This window comes from Panthera leo, chromosome F3 (assembly GCF_018350215.1).
Source record: "Panthera leo isolate Ple1 chromosome F3, P.leo_Ple1_pat1.1, whole genome shotgun sequence".
Lineage (NCBI taxonomy): Eukaryota > Metazoa > Chordata > Mammalia > Carnivora > Felidae > Panthera > Panthera leo.
Genome location: NC_056696.1, coordinates 7,265,535 through 7,280,417, shown reverse-complemented (window position 1 = coordinate 7,280,417; position 14,883 = coordinate 7,265,535). Strand labels below are relative to the sequence as shown.

Below are 14,883 nucleotides of genomic sequence, written 5' to 3'. Positions count from 1 at the left end.
CTGCTGATCTTGTAGGAACTAAACGAAATGGTTTAGGTGGTTTCACTGTTCAATCTGCAGTTTCTATGTATTCGTCTCCTTGGTTAAGCATAGCACTTCTACCTTGGTAAGAAATTCTATAAAAGCTACTTAGGAATACCACAAAAAATGGAGGAATAGGAAGCTCCACGAATCCATTCCTCCACCTAAACAACTATTGAACTCCTAAGAACCATCTGAAGTAACTCTTTTGGGGCTCTGATGTCTAGCTTGAAGACGCTGCTAAACTTCAGTATTTCGCATGGTAGCAGGTGCCATCCCATTTCCCATTCCAAAAGCTGCAAGAAGTCACCTGTGGACAGCCTCTTGCATTTCTGGTGTGGCTCACCGGAACCAGGATACATAATAAAGACTTTGTCATCCAAACACTGGATTGTGCACTCTGGCTGCTGATTGCTGCTTTTTATCACTTAGCCTTTGTGCTGACCATCACTGCTGCTTCAACTCTTATGAGCTGAAGCATCTTTCAAGGAAATAGCCAGTGTGTGCATGTTGCTTCGTTTTCTTTCCCCTTTTGGGAGCCAGGTATTTCAGGAAATCCTTATCAGGTCACTGGATGACCACAGAGATGACAGAACATAACTTTAGTGACCACACACAACAAGGAATACACAAAAGTTTGGAAAAGTAACAGTTGGCTTCAGCCCTCAACAAGAAAGATTCAGCAATCTCAAAGGAGTGTGATAATTAAATTGCCACATTTACCACAATATAATACTTCAACTGTCCAGTTCAGTTTTCAAATTATACATATAGAGCAGCAACAGGAAAGCTCACTTGCCGGGGGTTAAAAATGGACAGAAACCGCCCCTGAGAAGCCCGGATGTTCTAATTATTAGTCAAAGATATTAAATCAACAGTCTCAAATGTATAAAACAAAGAACTAAGGGAAATCTTAAAATGACCTATGAGAAAACCAAGAGCATAACAGACAAATGACAGAAAATGAAAAAAATCACTAGAGAAGTTTGACAGATTTGAGCAGAAAGAAGAAATATGATCAGCAAATCTGAAGATAAGACAATTTGTGAGAATTAGGAAGGAAAAAATGAAGTAATAACATAAACAGAGCCTGAAGGATCTGTAGGGTATCATCAAATATACCAACATATACATTACAGGAGTCCCAGAAAAGGAGTCCCAAAAAAGGGGAAGAAATAGGGGCAAAAAACTTCCTAAGCTCGAGGAAAGATATATAGATCTACACATCCAAGAAGCTCAACAAACTCCAAGCAGGATAAACTCACACAGGTCCACACTCAGTTATACTCAAACTGTCAAAACTGAAAGAAAAAGACAATTTTGAAAACATCAAAAAAAAAGACACTTGTCATGTACAATGAATCCCTAATAAGATTAAGAGCTGATTTCTCATAAGCCGTGGAGGCGAGAAAGCAGTGGGATGGCGTTATTTGTAAAGTCTGGAGGGAAAAGACCGTCAACAAAGAATTCTGTATCTGGTAAAACTATCTTTTAAGAATGAAATCACAATTAAGATATTTCCAGTTAAAAAAAAAAGCTGATGGAGTTCATTACTAGTAGACTGGCCTACAAAAAATGCAAAAGAGAGACTTACAGGCTAAAACAAAAAGACATTAGACAGTAACTAGCAACCCTAAGAAAAATCAGCCGTAACACAGGTAAAATAACTACACAAATAAGTATAAATCCAGGATGACCATACTTTTGATATGATTTGTAACTTTTCTCTTTTTCCAATATGATTTAACAGATACATAAAACAATAATTATAAAGCTATGTCAATAGGAATAGAATATATAAAAATTTAATCTGTTACAATTATAAAATAAAAGGGGAGAGATGGAGATGTATAGAAGCAAAGTGTGGTATACTCTTGAGATTAAGGTGGTATCATTGAGATTAGGTTATTACAAATTTAAGGTACTGTTTGTAATCCTCAAGGTAACCACTAAGAAAATAAGTAAATAAACATATAGGAAAGGAAAGAAGGGAATCAAAATGGCATGTTAGCAAAAAATCAACTAAATACAAAAAGCAGGCAGGGTGGTGAAATTGAGAAAAATAGAGAATACAAAACATAGAGAATATAAAAAATAATCAGGTAAGTGACGAGGTAAATCCTTCAGAAATCACATAAAATGTAAATGTTCTGGGGTGTGTGGGTGGCTCAGTTGGTTGAGTGTCCAACTCTTTATTTCAGCTCAGGTGTTTATCTCAGGGTCATGAGTTCAAGCCCCACACTGGGCTCCATGCTGGTCATGAAGTCTACTTAAAAAAAAAAAAAAAAAAAAAAAAAAAGTAAATGTATTAAATTCTCCTATTAAAAGGAAGAAAAAGACAGATCAGCTAAATAACAGGATCTGTCTATATAATGTCCACGAAAGGTTCTGTACATACGAGGACACAAAAAGTTTAAATGGATGAAAAAAGATATTCCATGCAATTCGTAATCCCCTCCCAAACGTGTAAGTGGCTATATTAGCATCAGAAAAAAAATACACTTTAAAACAAAAAAGATTACAAGAGACAAAGGAGGACATTACATAATTACAAGAACTTAAATAAAGCAAGACATATAAATGTAAACATATATGCACTTAACAACAGACCTCCAAAAGATATGAAGCAAAAATAAACAGAATTAAAAGAAAAAAAATAGACAGCTGAACAATAATAGTCAGAAACTTCAATACCCCACTTTCATCAATAAAACAAAAACAAGTAGATAGAAGCTCAATAAATAGAAGACTTGACAAGACCATCAACCAATTTGACCTAACAGACATACATGCAATGCTCAATTCAATCACAGCAGAATCACATCCCTTTCAAGCGCACAAAGCACACTCTCCAGGAGAGCCCATTATGTTAGGCCTAAAGCAAAACTTAAGCATATTTTAAAAGAATGAAATCTTGCAAAACAACTTTTCCAATCACAATGGAAGGAAATTAAAATCAGTAACAGAAGGAAAACAGGAATATTCTCAATAGGTAGAAATTAAACAACACACTCTTAAACAACTGGTAAAAGGAGTAATCATGAGAGAATGGAAAAACACACTGAGACAAGTAAAGACAAGAACACAACAGGAGTTCCTGGGTGGCTCGGTCAGTTAAGCGTCTGACTTCGGCTCAGGTCATGATCTCGTGGTTCATGAGTTCGAGCCCTGAGGCCTGCATCAGGCTCAGTGATGACAGCTCAGAGCCTGGAGCCTACTTCACATTCTGTGTGTCCCTCTCTCTCTGGCCCTCCCCACCTCACACTCTGTCTCTTTCCTCTTCAAAAATAATAAACATAAGAAAATTAAAAAAAAAAAAGACAACACAACATACTAAAACTTACTAGACAGAGCAAAAGCAGTGCTAAGAGGGAAATTTGCAGCTGTGAATGCATACATTAAAAAAGAAATATCTCCAACTAATAACCTGTTAAACTGTTAATAACCTGTTATTCTTTTTTTTTTTTAATTTTTTTTTTAATGTTTATTTATTTTTGAGACAGAGAGAGACAGAGCATGAATGGGGGAGGGTCAGAGAGAGGGAGACACAGAATCTGAAACAGGCTCCAGGCTCCGAGCTGTCAGCACAGAGCCCGACGCGGGGCTCGAACTCACGGACCGCAAGATCATGACCTGAGCCGAAGTTGGCCGCTTAACCGACTGAGCCACCCAGGCGCCCCAATAACCTGTTATTCTTAATACCTTAAGGAATGAGAAAAGAGCAAACTAAACACAAGCTAGCTGAAGGAAGAAAATAATAAAAAATCAAGATAAATAATAGTATAAAGAACAACAGAAAAGTCAGTAAGAACAAAAGCTGTTTCTTTGAAAGAGCAACAAATGAAAAGTCTGGCTAGAGAGAAGACTCAAATCACTAAAATGAGAAGTAAAAATGGTGACATTACTGATTTTAGAGAAACAAAAAGGGCTGTAAGAGAATATTATAAAGCACTGTAAGCTAAAAAAAACCTGGATAACCTAAACAAAATGGACAAATTCTTGGAAACATACCACCAAACCAGATTGAGTCATGAAGACACAGAAAAATGGAATAGATTTATTGTAAGGAGAATGAATCAGTAATTAAAACATTCCAACAAAAAACAGTCAAGGACCAGATGTCTTCACTGGTGAATTCTACCTAACATTTAAAATGGAATTAACACCAATCCTTTTCAAACTCTTCCAAAACACTGAAAAGGAGGGAAGATGTCCTAATTCATTCTATGAAATCAGCATTACCTGATACCAAAGATAAATATAAAAATTACAAGAGAATTACAGACCACTATCTTATATTGATACAATACTCTTTAACAAAATACTACCAAACTCAATTCAGTAGCATGTTAAAAGGACTACACACCACAGCAATGTGGAAGTTGTTCCTGAATTAAAAGGATGGCTCAACATAGGAAAACGCATCAATGTGATAGACCACATTAGTAGGATAGGGAAAAAAACCTCACATGATCATCTCAATTGATGCACAAAGAAGCATTTGACAAAATTCAAAATTTTCTGATTAAAAAAAAAACAACAAACACTCAAACTAGGGAAAACTGGCTCATGATAAAGGCCAAATATGAAAATCCCAGGGCTAACATCAGACTCAATAATGAACGACTGAAACCTGCACCCCTAAAACTGGAAACAAGGGGCACCTGGGTGGCTCAGTCAGTTGAACATCTGACTTCAGCTCAGGTCATTATCTCACAGCTGATGAGTTCAAGCCCTGCGTCAGGCTCTGTGCTGACAGCTCGGAGCCTGGAGCCTGCTTCGGATTCTGTGTCTCCCTCTCTCTCTGCCCCTCCCCTTCTCGTGCTCTGCCTCTGTCTCTCTCAAAAAAAAAAAAAAAAAAAAAAAAAAAAAAAAAAAAAAAAATTTGGAAACAAGACAAGAATGAGTGCTTTCATCATTTCTATTTAATATGGTACTGGAAATCCTAGCCATAGTAATTAGGTATGAAGAGAAATTAAAGGCATCAAAATTGGAATGGAAGAAGTGAAATCATCTTTATCCAAAGATGACATGATTTTATACGTAAAAAACTTAAGATTATTACCCCCCTCCAAAAAAAGGTCCAACAACCGTTTACAGCAAGAAATGAATCAGAAAAGTTGCAGGATCTAAACCCAGTCAAATGCACTTCTACTTACTACCAATGAACAATATGAAAAGGAAATTTTTTAAAAAGTCCATTTATAACAGCATCAATAATAACAAAATACTTTGGATTAAAAATAACCAAGATGGCTCAGGACTTGTACACTGAAAAATGTAAAATACTGATGGAAGAAACTTTTGAAGACCTAAATAAATGGAGAAACACTGTCTTCAAGAACTTGAAGATGTAACATTGTTAAGATGACAAGACCACCCAATGCCAAGTACAGCTTTGATGCAATCCTTATGGAAATCCCAACATTATTTGAAGAAATAGAGAAATCCATCCTAAAATTCATGTGAAATTTCAAGGGACTGTGACCAACCAAAACAACCTTGAAGAAGAAAAGCAAAGTTGAAATGTTCCCATTTCCTGATTTCAGAACTTCCTACAAAGCTACAGTAATTAAAACACTGTCATAAAGACAGATATATACACCAATGAAACACAACAGAGAGCCCAGAAATAAACTGTCACATAGATGGACTATTGATTTTTGAAAAGGGTGTGAATACCACTTACTGGGGAAGGCAGTCTTTGCAACAAACAGTGCTGGGAAAACTAGATACTCACATGCAAAAGAATGAGGTTGGCTACTTACCTAACCATCTGTGAAATTAACTCAAAATGGATCACAGATCTAAACCTATACAAAATTCTAACAAGAAAAAAAAAAAAACGGGAGGAAATTTGCACAACCCTTGCATTTGGTAATGGTATCTTAAAGATGACACCAGATCACAGGCAACGAAAGAAAAAAAGAGATAAACGTTATAACAATTCAAAGCTTTTGTGTATCAAAGGACCCTATCAAAACAGTGAAAAGAAGGGAAGAAAATGTATGCGAATTATTTATCTGATAAGGGATTAATATCCAGACTACTAACATTAGAAATGCAGATCAAAACCACAATAACATACCACTTCACGCTCATTAGAATGTGTGTGATCCATTATTATAAAAAATGAAAATAACAAGTGTTGACGAGGGTATGGAGAAACTTGAACACTTGTGCACTGCTGGTGGGGCTGTAACAAGGTGTAGCTGCTGTGGTTTTTCAAAAAGCTGAACATCCAGCAGTTCCACTCCTGGGTGTTTAGTTCTCAAAAGAACTAAAAAGTATGGAGTAACAGATACTTGCACACCAGTGTTCACTGCAGCATTATTCACAGTAGGTAACAAGTGTAAACAACCTAAGTGTCCATCAACAATGAGTAAACGAAATATGATCTGTACATTCAATGATTATTGCATCATAAAAAGAAATGAAATTCTAACACATGTTACAACATGAAAGAACTCTGAACACATTATGCTACGTGAAATAAGCCAGACCCAAAAGGGCAAATATTGTATGATCCACTTCTATGAGGTACCTAAAATGGACAAATTCATTCGGACAGAAAGGAGAATGGCTGGGAAGAAAGAGAGTTACTGTTTAACAGGCAGAGAGTTTTTGTTTAGTATGGTGATGAAAATGTTCTAGAAATAGATAGTGGTATCAGTTACACATTGTGAATGCACATACATAATACACATTTTATACATAATACACATTGTGCAATTAATGTCACTGAATGGTGCACCTAAAAAATGATATATTTTACATTATGTATGTTTTACCACAATTAAAAAAAAATGTAATTGGAAAAAAATCCACTCAAGCCCTCTCTCTGCTTTGATTACTCTGTTTTTAAATTGGAGACCTAGTGGGGGCGCCTGGGTGGCGCAGTCGGTTGAGCGTCCGACTTCAGCCAGGTCACGATCTCGCGGTCCGTGAGTTCGAGCCCCGCGTCGGGCTCTGGGCTGATGGCTCGGAGCCTGGAGCCTGCTTCTGATTCTGTGTCTCCCTCTCTCTCTGCCCCTCCCCCGTTCATGCTCTGTCTGTCTCTCTCTGTCCCAAAAATAAATTAAAAACGTTAAAAAAAAAAATATATATTAAATTGGAGACCTAGTGAAGGCTTATTTGTTTAGTTTTCTATTTCTTTTTGCCTACTATTTCTTTTAGCACTACTATTTGCTACCTAGTATAATACAAGAATTTAACTTAATGAGAAATATAAAAGCCTACAAGACTGGCCCCTAAAGCTACTAGTAATGTTTCAGGGATTAGACCATATGGTGTATGCTGACCCATTAACCATGAAACATATAATTAACATAGATAGGTATGGCTTAGGTTTAGATTAAAAAGCTAAACAAATTCAGGGTCCGAGGAGTTTTATACATAATTATGAAAAATCAACAAAACACTAAATATGTATGTATATTCTGGATATGAGAAACAGGTAAGAGATTTAATTACAAGCAGTAAAAATTCCAGGAAATTTCACTTAAGAATTATAAACATGAAAGCCTATTAATGAGGGGCGCCTGGGTGGCTCAGTCAGTTAAGCATCCGACTTCAGCTCAGGTCACGATCTCACGGTCCGTGAGTTCGAGCCCCGCGTCGGGCTCTGGGCTGATGGCTCAGAGCCTGGAGCCTGCTTCCAGTTCTGTGTCTCCCTCTCTCTCTGCCCCTCCCCCATTCATGCTCTGTCTCTCTCTGTCTCAAAAATAAATAAACGTTAAAAAAATTTTTTTTAAAAGAAAGCCTATTAATGAAAAATAGATACAATCTGCTTCATTTAAAATGATTAACAAAATGAAAACGCAACTCAAATCTCTTCCATCACCCTTACCAGCAATCCTCACGGACTTTTCTAACACTGTAACAATTATCAAAGCCTAGAGCCTTAGAAATGCAAACTAGACATGATACAAAGTTACATTAGTCTCTAGCTTCTGTGCTTAATTGTAGCATTCAAGAAATCTCAGTGTGTGACAATGTACAAAGTAGATGCCTTTCTGTAAGTCTATTCCCATGGCAGAGTAAGCCATTCTTTCCTCTGTAGCCCTACAATACTTTTCAAACATCTCTTATGCTGTTATTTAAACTATAATTTATAGCATTAATGATACTGTACTATGATATGATAATGTCTCTAGTAGATTATCTCTTGAAAACAAGAAAAATCTACCTTTTTCCATCACCAGTTCCTTCAGTAAATATTTATTGAGAAACATACGAAATCCGGGCACTTTGGGCATTTAGGGTGCACAAAGACAAAACAAAAACGGTAGCATTCCACAAGGAACTCAGTCCCTGGGGAATGCTGGTTAGTAGATACCACGAGAGAGGTAAGTCTAAAGTAATGCTTGAGCAAACAGGAGGTTGTCATTACCCTGGACGGGGATGGTGACACTGGGCGTGGTATTCTTCCAAGTCAGTGCAGAGCTGAACTACAGTCATGTTTCTTTACCTCTGTATCCCCAGAGCCCGGCCCACTGTTTCACCTCTAGAGTGTCTGACAAGCTATTTAAAAAAAAAATTTTTTTAATGTTTATTCATTTCTGAAAGAGAGAGAGAGAGACAGAGCACAAGCAGGGGTGGGGGGAAAGAGAGAGAGGGACACAGAATCCAAAGCAGGCTCCAGGCTCCGAGCTGTCAGCACAGAGCCCGACGTGGGGCTCGAAACCACGGACCACGAGATCATGATCTGAGCTGAAGTCAGATGGTTAACCGACTGAGCCACCCAGGCGCCCCTGACAAGCTATTTTTAATGAGTGAATGAGTAGTTCTGAAGCTGTGGCAAATCTTCTTGAGGTGGTAACATGGAGATGTCCAGGGACAGAAGGTAAGAAATTAATCATTTAACCATTGGTACAATCAAAGTCATGAAACCGTAGTTTCCGCCCCTGCCTTCAGGTGCCTCCTGCATACTCTTCATCTCCTTGTCACACAGGTTTCTTTCCAGCAGCAACTGGACAAAAGCTTAAAGCCCTGATCTTTGGAGGTCAGAATCACAGTCTGGTTTCCATGATCCTGATAGCTATTACTGGCTTTAAAAACGGACTCTCCTGTTAGATTCTAGCTCATTTCAGAAACAAATGTACTAAAAATCTAATATTTAAGGTTTAAATTTAAAAAAAAAAAACTGCAGATGTTCAGAACACACAGCTTCAACTACACTTCTAAGTTTCAACCTTCCAGATATTTTACTGCTTTTGTTTATTTATATTGAAACATGTTGCTTCCAGTCACTTAAAACTGAGGACTAATGGCAGGAATCCGAGTGCTATTAATTACTGGAATTCTGTGAGACAGACCACACTGTACTGGATATGTAATAACACTACAACAGAACTATGAAATAACACAGAACATAACCCATGGCAAAGAGCAGTTTAACTCAGATGACTGAAAAGCTATTCTATAAATGATCATCAGTGTATGTAATTATTGGAGCTAAAACACATGTTAAGGGCAGTCTATCCTTATGCTTCTGGCAATCGGCTCGCTGATTCATCACCAGATGGCTTTAGAGTATGAACTTCCTCCTACCCCACAAGTCCTGCTATTGCAGAGTAAGAAATAACTGGGGTAGCATTAAGACTATTGGGGAGCCTGGGTGGCTCAGTCGGCTGAGCATCCAACTTCAGCTCAGGTCATGATCTCACAGCTTGTGAGTTCGAGCCCCATGTCAGGCTCTGTGCTGTGACAGCTCAGAGCCTGGAGCCTGCTTCGGATTCTGTGTCTCCTTGTCTCTCTGCCCCTCCCCCACTTGTGCTCTGTCTCTCAAAAATAAATAAATGGAAAAAAAAAAAAAACTATTAATCTACACAGCTAAAAATGCTTTCCTCCAATGCATCCAATTCTTATTTCAATAAAATATTATCTACTGATGAATCCAAGTGACAACTTTTCTTCTGGTATCAGGAGGCATCAAAGGGTGACAAAGACCTTCATGGGCCTGGCCCAGTTTTGTTCAAGCTCTGTTTCCTGAATGAATACATAACAGGGAGAAAGAAAATAGGATTTTCATAACAAAATAAGTGAAAACTTAAAGGGAAAGAAAGCAATAAATTTCACTTCCTGAAATTGTCATTTAAACCAGCAGTAAAACTAAGGTATTTACCCAAAGGATACAAAGGTATTGAAGGGATATATAAATGCACCTTGATGTTTATAGCAGCACTGGCAACAATAGTCAAATTATGGAAAAGAGCCCAAATGTCCATCGACTGATACCTGGATAAAGATCTGTATGTATACACACAATGGAATATTACTTAGCCATAGAAAAGAATGAAATCTTGACATTTGCAATGATGTGCACAGAGCTGGTGAGTAGTATGCGAAGTGAAAGAAGTCAGAAAAAGATAAATACCATATGATTTCACTCGTAAGTGGAATTTAAGATACAAAACAGATGAACATAGAGGGGAAAAAAAGAGAGAGGCAAACTAGGAAAAAGACTCTTAACGATAGAGAACAAACTGAGGGATGCTGGAGGGAGGTGAGTGGGGAATGGGTTAGATGGGTGATGGGTATGAGAGAGGACACTTGTGATGAGCACTGAGTATTGTATGTATCACTAAATTCCACACCTGAAACTAACATTACACTGTGTGTTAACTAAATGGAATTACAAAAAAAAAATAAGCAGTAAAGTGAACTAAGCCGCTGCATTAACTGCCATACAGGCTTTTAGAAAAAAAAATTTTTTTAATTAAGATTTTATTTGTTTAAAGCAGTTAAAGGTTCACAGCAAAATTCAGGGAGAAGGTACAGAGATGTCCCAGTACCCCCAGCCCTTACAAATGCAAAGCCTCCCCCATCATCGATATCCTTCACCAGAGTGATTATTTTTTACAACTGATGAACTTACACTGACACATCATTATCATCCAAAGTCCATAGTTTACATTACAGTTCACTCTTGGTGTTGTTCATTTTATGGAACTAGACAAATGTTTGATGACATAGTGATGGATATATCACTATGGTATCACGGAGTATTTTCATTGCCCTAAAAATCCTATGCTCTGCCTAGTCATCTCTTCCCTGCAACCCCTGAACTTCTTATTGTTGCCATAGTTTTGCCTTTTCCTGAATGTCATATAATTGGAATCATACATAGCATGTAGCCTTTTCAGATTGGCTTCTTTCGCTTACTAATATGCATTCTGGGCTCCTCTATGTCTTTTCATGACTTCACACCTCATTTCTGCTGAACACTATTCCACTGTCTCGATGGACCACAGTTTATGTATATACATCCACTTGCTCAAGGACATCTGGGTTGCTTCCAAGTTTTAGCAATTATAAATCAAGCTTCTATTAATACCATATCTTATGCCATCATACCAGGTACCCAAAAGATAACTGAATAAATTTTAAGCAAATGTATGAATCCAAAATTCATATTTTACATTTTCCCCCTAAATCCCTAGTGGAAAATATCCTTAACATTAAAGTGTCTGCCTTCTGGGATGCATATCAGCTGAAGACTCAGGATCAAATAAGGTGTAGGTATGACTGATCATATGTTATAAAATCAAATAGACCTAGTTATCTGTAATCTTTTAGTTATAATAGGTATCATTTATAGACCATGTACCATATACCATTTTAAGAACTTCATTCATATACATACACTCATATAATTTAATTACAAAAATTATGTAAGTTCTAGAAATTGGACATAAACATTATGTACCAATCATATATGAGGACACCATTTTATAGAACACTCTAAAATGAATTAATCTGGTTTTTTTTTTCATTCACAAGTATTTAAGTACTAAGCACTAAAGGTAACGGGGTGATGATCAACATAGAAAAAGTTCCTTCTCTCATCAAAGCAAAAACAAAAATAGACAAACGAGAGCTAAGTGAGTAAGACCACTTTAGTGACCATGAGAAGACAGGAACATGAAAAGACAAATAGCATGATGTTAACAGTTTTAGGGTGTTGGGTGTTTAGGCTGGATGGTCTAGGCCAATATCTCTGAGAAAGTGACATGTTAAAAACTTCAGCTCTGCTGTATAATTAACTTGACCTGGAACAGATGATGAAAAATATACTCTTGGGAAAAATTTTTTCTTTTAAAGCTCCACCCCCATTTGAAACGTACAGTTAATCCAAAACAATAAATCCACAGCTGTGCTTTTTTTGGGTAATTACCAAGATACTTGCTCTATACTCATGTGAACAAACTTGGTACTGGGAAAATGTCTGTTTTCATGTACTCCTGCTTACTTTGAAATGAGTGCTTCAAATTTTACCTTTATCATCTGCCATATACATTAATTTTTTAAAAAAACAAAGCAAATATTAAGACAAGTATTCAGAAAAACTGTAATTTACAACTTTCACCTAAAATTAATTAAAGTGTGAAAATTCTTTTCACAAAGAAAAAAAAGGAAGATGACATTCCAATGTTAATAGTCATATATTCTATATCAGAGTTTATTACATATTTTCAAAAGAAGACTTAGTTTGGATAAAAAAAAAGCTAGTGATTTAATAAGACATTTCTTCATAACAATCATTTTATAAAGTGCTTAAAGAAAATGCTTGAGAAAACAAGCATACATTTCCATAAATTATCTAGGCATTAAAAGTTCTTGCCAAGTTTTCTCTGCCAGTTTATGAAAAATGCAAAGTCTGACTTACTTTCTTTTGCAGAACTGCACAACTTTGCTGTTTTACACCAACAAATCAGTTAAGACCAATTCAGGGGTGGCTGGGTGGCTCAGACAGTTAAGCATCCAACTCTTGATTTCAGCTCAGGTTCTTGAGTTCCAGCCCTGCATCGAGCTCCACACTGTCAGTGCTTGGGATTCTCTCTCTCTCCCTCTCTCTCTGCCCCTCCCCTGCTTGTGCTCTCTCTCAAAATAAACAAATTAAAAAAAAAAAAAAGACTCAGATTCAAATATTTACCAGGTACCTTCTTTGTGCCAGTAACCGTGCTAAGAGCTCACACTCTCAGGGTTCATTTAACTCCCAGAACATACGTGTGAAAATCCTTTTTCCCTTCAAGAAAGCTGAAGTTCAAGGACTCACCCAAGGTCACAAATCTAGTAAACAGGAGCCACCTGGATCCAAACCTGGGCTTTCACATACCAAGGTCTGGGCTTTTCCTCACAACCACAGTCTTCTTCATACTGTCCTCTGGTATATCTTACAATGATGCTAGTGATACCAATTCCCACAAACGCAGATTTTGTGTAAGAATTTGAATATGACTGAAAAGAAATATATATTTTATCTGGTAACATATTCTCTGACACTATCTGAGCCACAAACACTGAAGGTTCATGCAAATTAATCTACCTCTTACCCTCCTGCTTGGCCACCAGTAGGCTCCAAGACTGCCTCCCTCAGACATCTGTAGACAAGAATCAAATGTCAGCTGACTCATCTGGAGGAATGATGCAAATTTAGTAAACAGGGTTCAGCATGGATCAGAAACCTAGAATCTGAAAGAATGGTAAACTATCTCCAGGCTCACTGAACAACAATGATCTGAAAATCTTGGTCAGGTCATGCATCACTAGGAGCACGAAAAGGTGCACAAAGCAGTTTAACAGACTCTACAGGAGGGGGTGACAGTGGGGAGAAGGCAGTATGAACTGAAGGTCTGTAAGATCCTGAAAGCCAAATATTTTTGATTCACCTTTCCTAATTCAACAGTTTCTTAGTTGACACCAATTCCTCTTGTTTCTGCCATCTGTCTGTAATGAATTTCACAATATCACTGCCTAATGTGCCCTTTAAAAATAGTTCCTGCTCATAACTACTACCGTAATTCAACCACAGGGTCAGGACAACACATGAAAACCATAATCAATCTTCAAACTGCAGAATAAAGAATCTTAGAGTGTGTTAAAAGCAAGGGTATTTTCATATATATCATAAATGTGCTTATTTATTGTGTAACAAAATGTTAATAGCTTATATTTTGCAGTATTTCTTTTCACCTTCATGTAAAATTATAATGCTGATAAGTATCTCTAAAACAGTACTATGCAGTAAAATTGTGCTTATGGAAAGGTTTTAGATCTACGCCATCCAATTTTTTAACCACTAGCCACATGGTAACTATTGAGCACTTGAAATATGAACAGCAAATGCATCTGTGAAAACTTATTTACTATTAATTAATTTAAATTAAAAAAAAATTTTTTTTAACGTTTATTTATTTTTGAGACAGAGAGAGACAGAGCATGAACGGGGGAGGGTCAGAGAGAGGGAGACACAGAATCTGAAACAGGCTCCAGGCTCCGAGCTGTCAGCACAGAGCCCGACGCGGGGCTCGAACTCACGGACCGCGAGATCATGACCTGAGCTGAAGTCCAGCCGCTTAACCGACTGAGCCACCCAGGCGCCCCTAATTAATTTAAATTTAAATATTCACATATTGCTAGTGGCTACCCCAGCTTACTCAGCTCTACACAAGGAGGAATCACATGATTATTTACATTAACAGAATAGCTTTAGTTATACCTACAGAATATAAACTCACAGATTAGGCAGACAAAAAATAACCTATGTTGGAAAGAAAAATTCTGATCTGATTACAACAGCATAAGGAGCTTCACATTTTCATTTATGAAGGTATACAGCATTCATGTAAACAAGCCTATCTCTTGGCCAAAACTTTTCAACCATCATTTCAACTGTTACTCTAAGTCTATTCTTTCATATTATAATTAAATAGACTATAAATGCTTAAAGCAATTACGTTATTGTTTACCAGGATATACGCCATTAAGTATGTAATAGTTCGCTGGAAATATTTTGTGGTGTGAATATTTCTGAGAAAGCAATTCTTTTAAGGGAGGGAATCCCCACGCACAGTTAAA

The 14,883-nt window shown here is 37.1% G+C and overlaps 1 protein-coding gene across 17 annotated transcripts in view; it reads right to left on the bottom strand.

Annotated features, from left to right (window-relative positions):
- Nucleotides 1-14,883, bottom strand: part of CEP170 (centrosomal protein 170) — a 128,039-nt gene that overhangs the window by 100,719 nt on the left and 12,437 nt on the right. Inside the window, exon 1 of one of the 17 annotated variants that reach the window (XM_042926476.1) lies at nucleotides 6,110-6,443. The exons of the other annotated variants lie outside the window; for them this stretch is intronic. The gene's annotated coding sequence lies outside the window, so the exon portion shown is untranslated. Of the gene's footprint in view, nucleotides 1-6,109; nucleotides 6,444-14,883 lie in introns of those variants that run through there. 17 annotated transcript variants of the gene reach the window in all.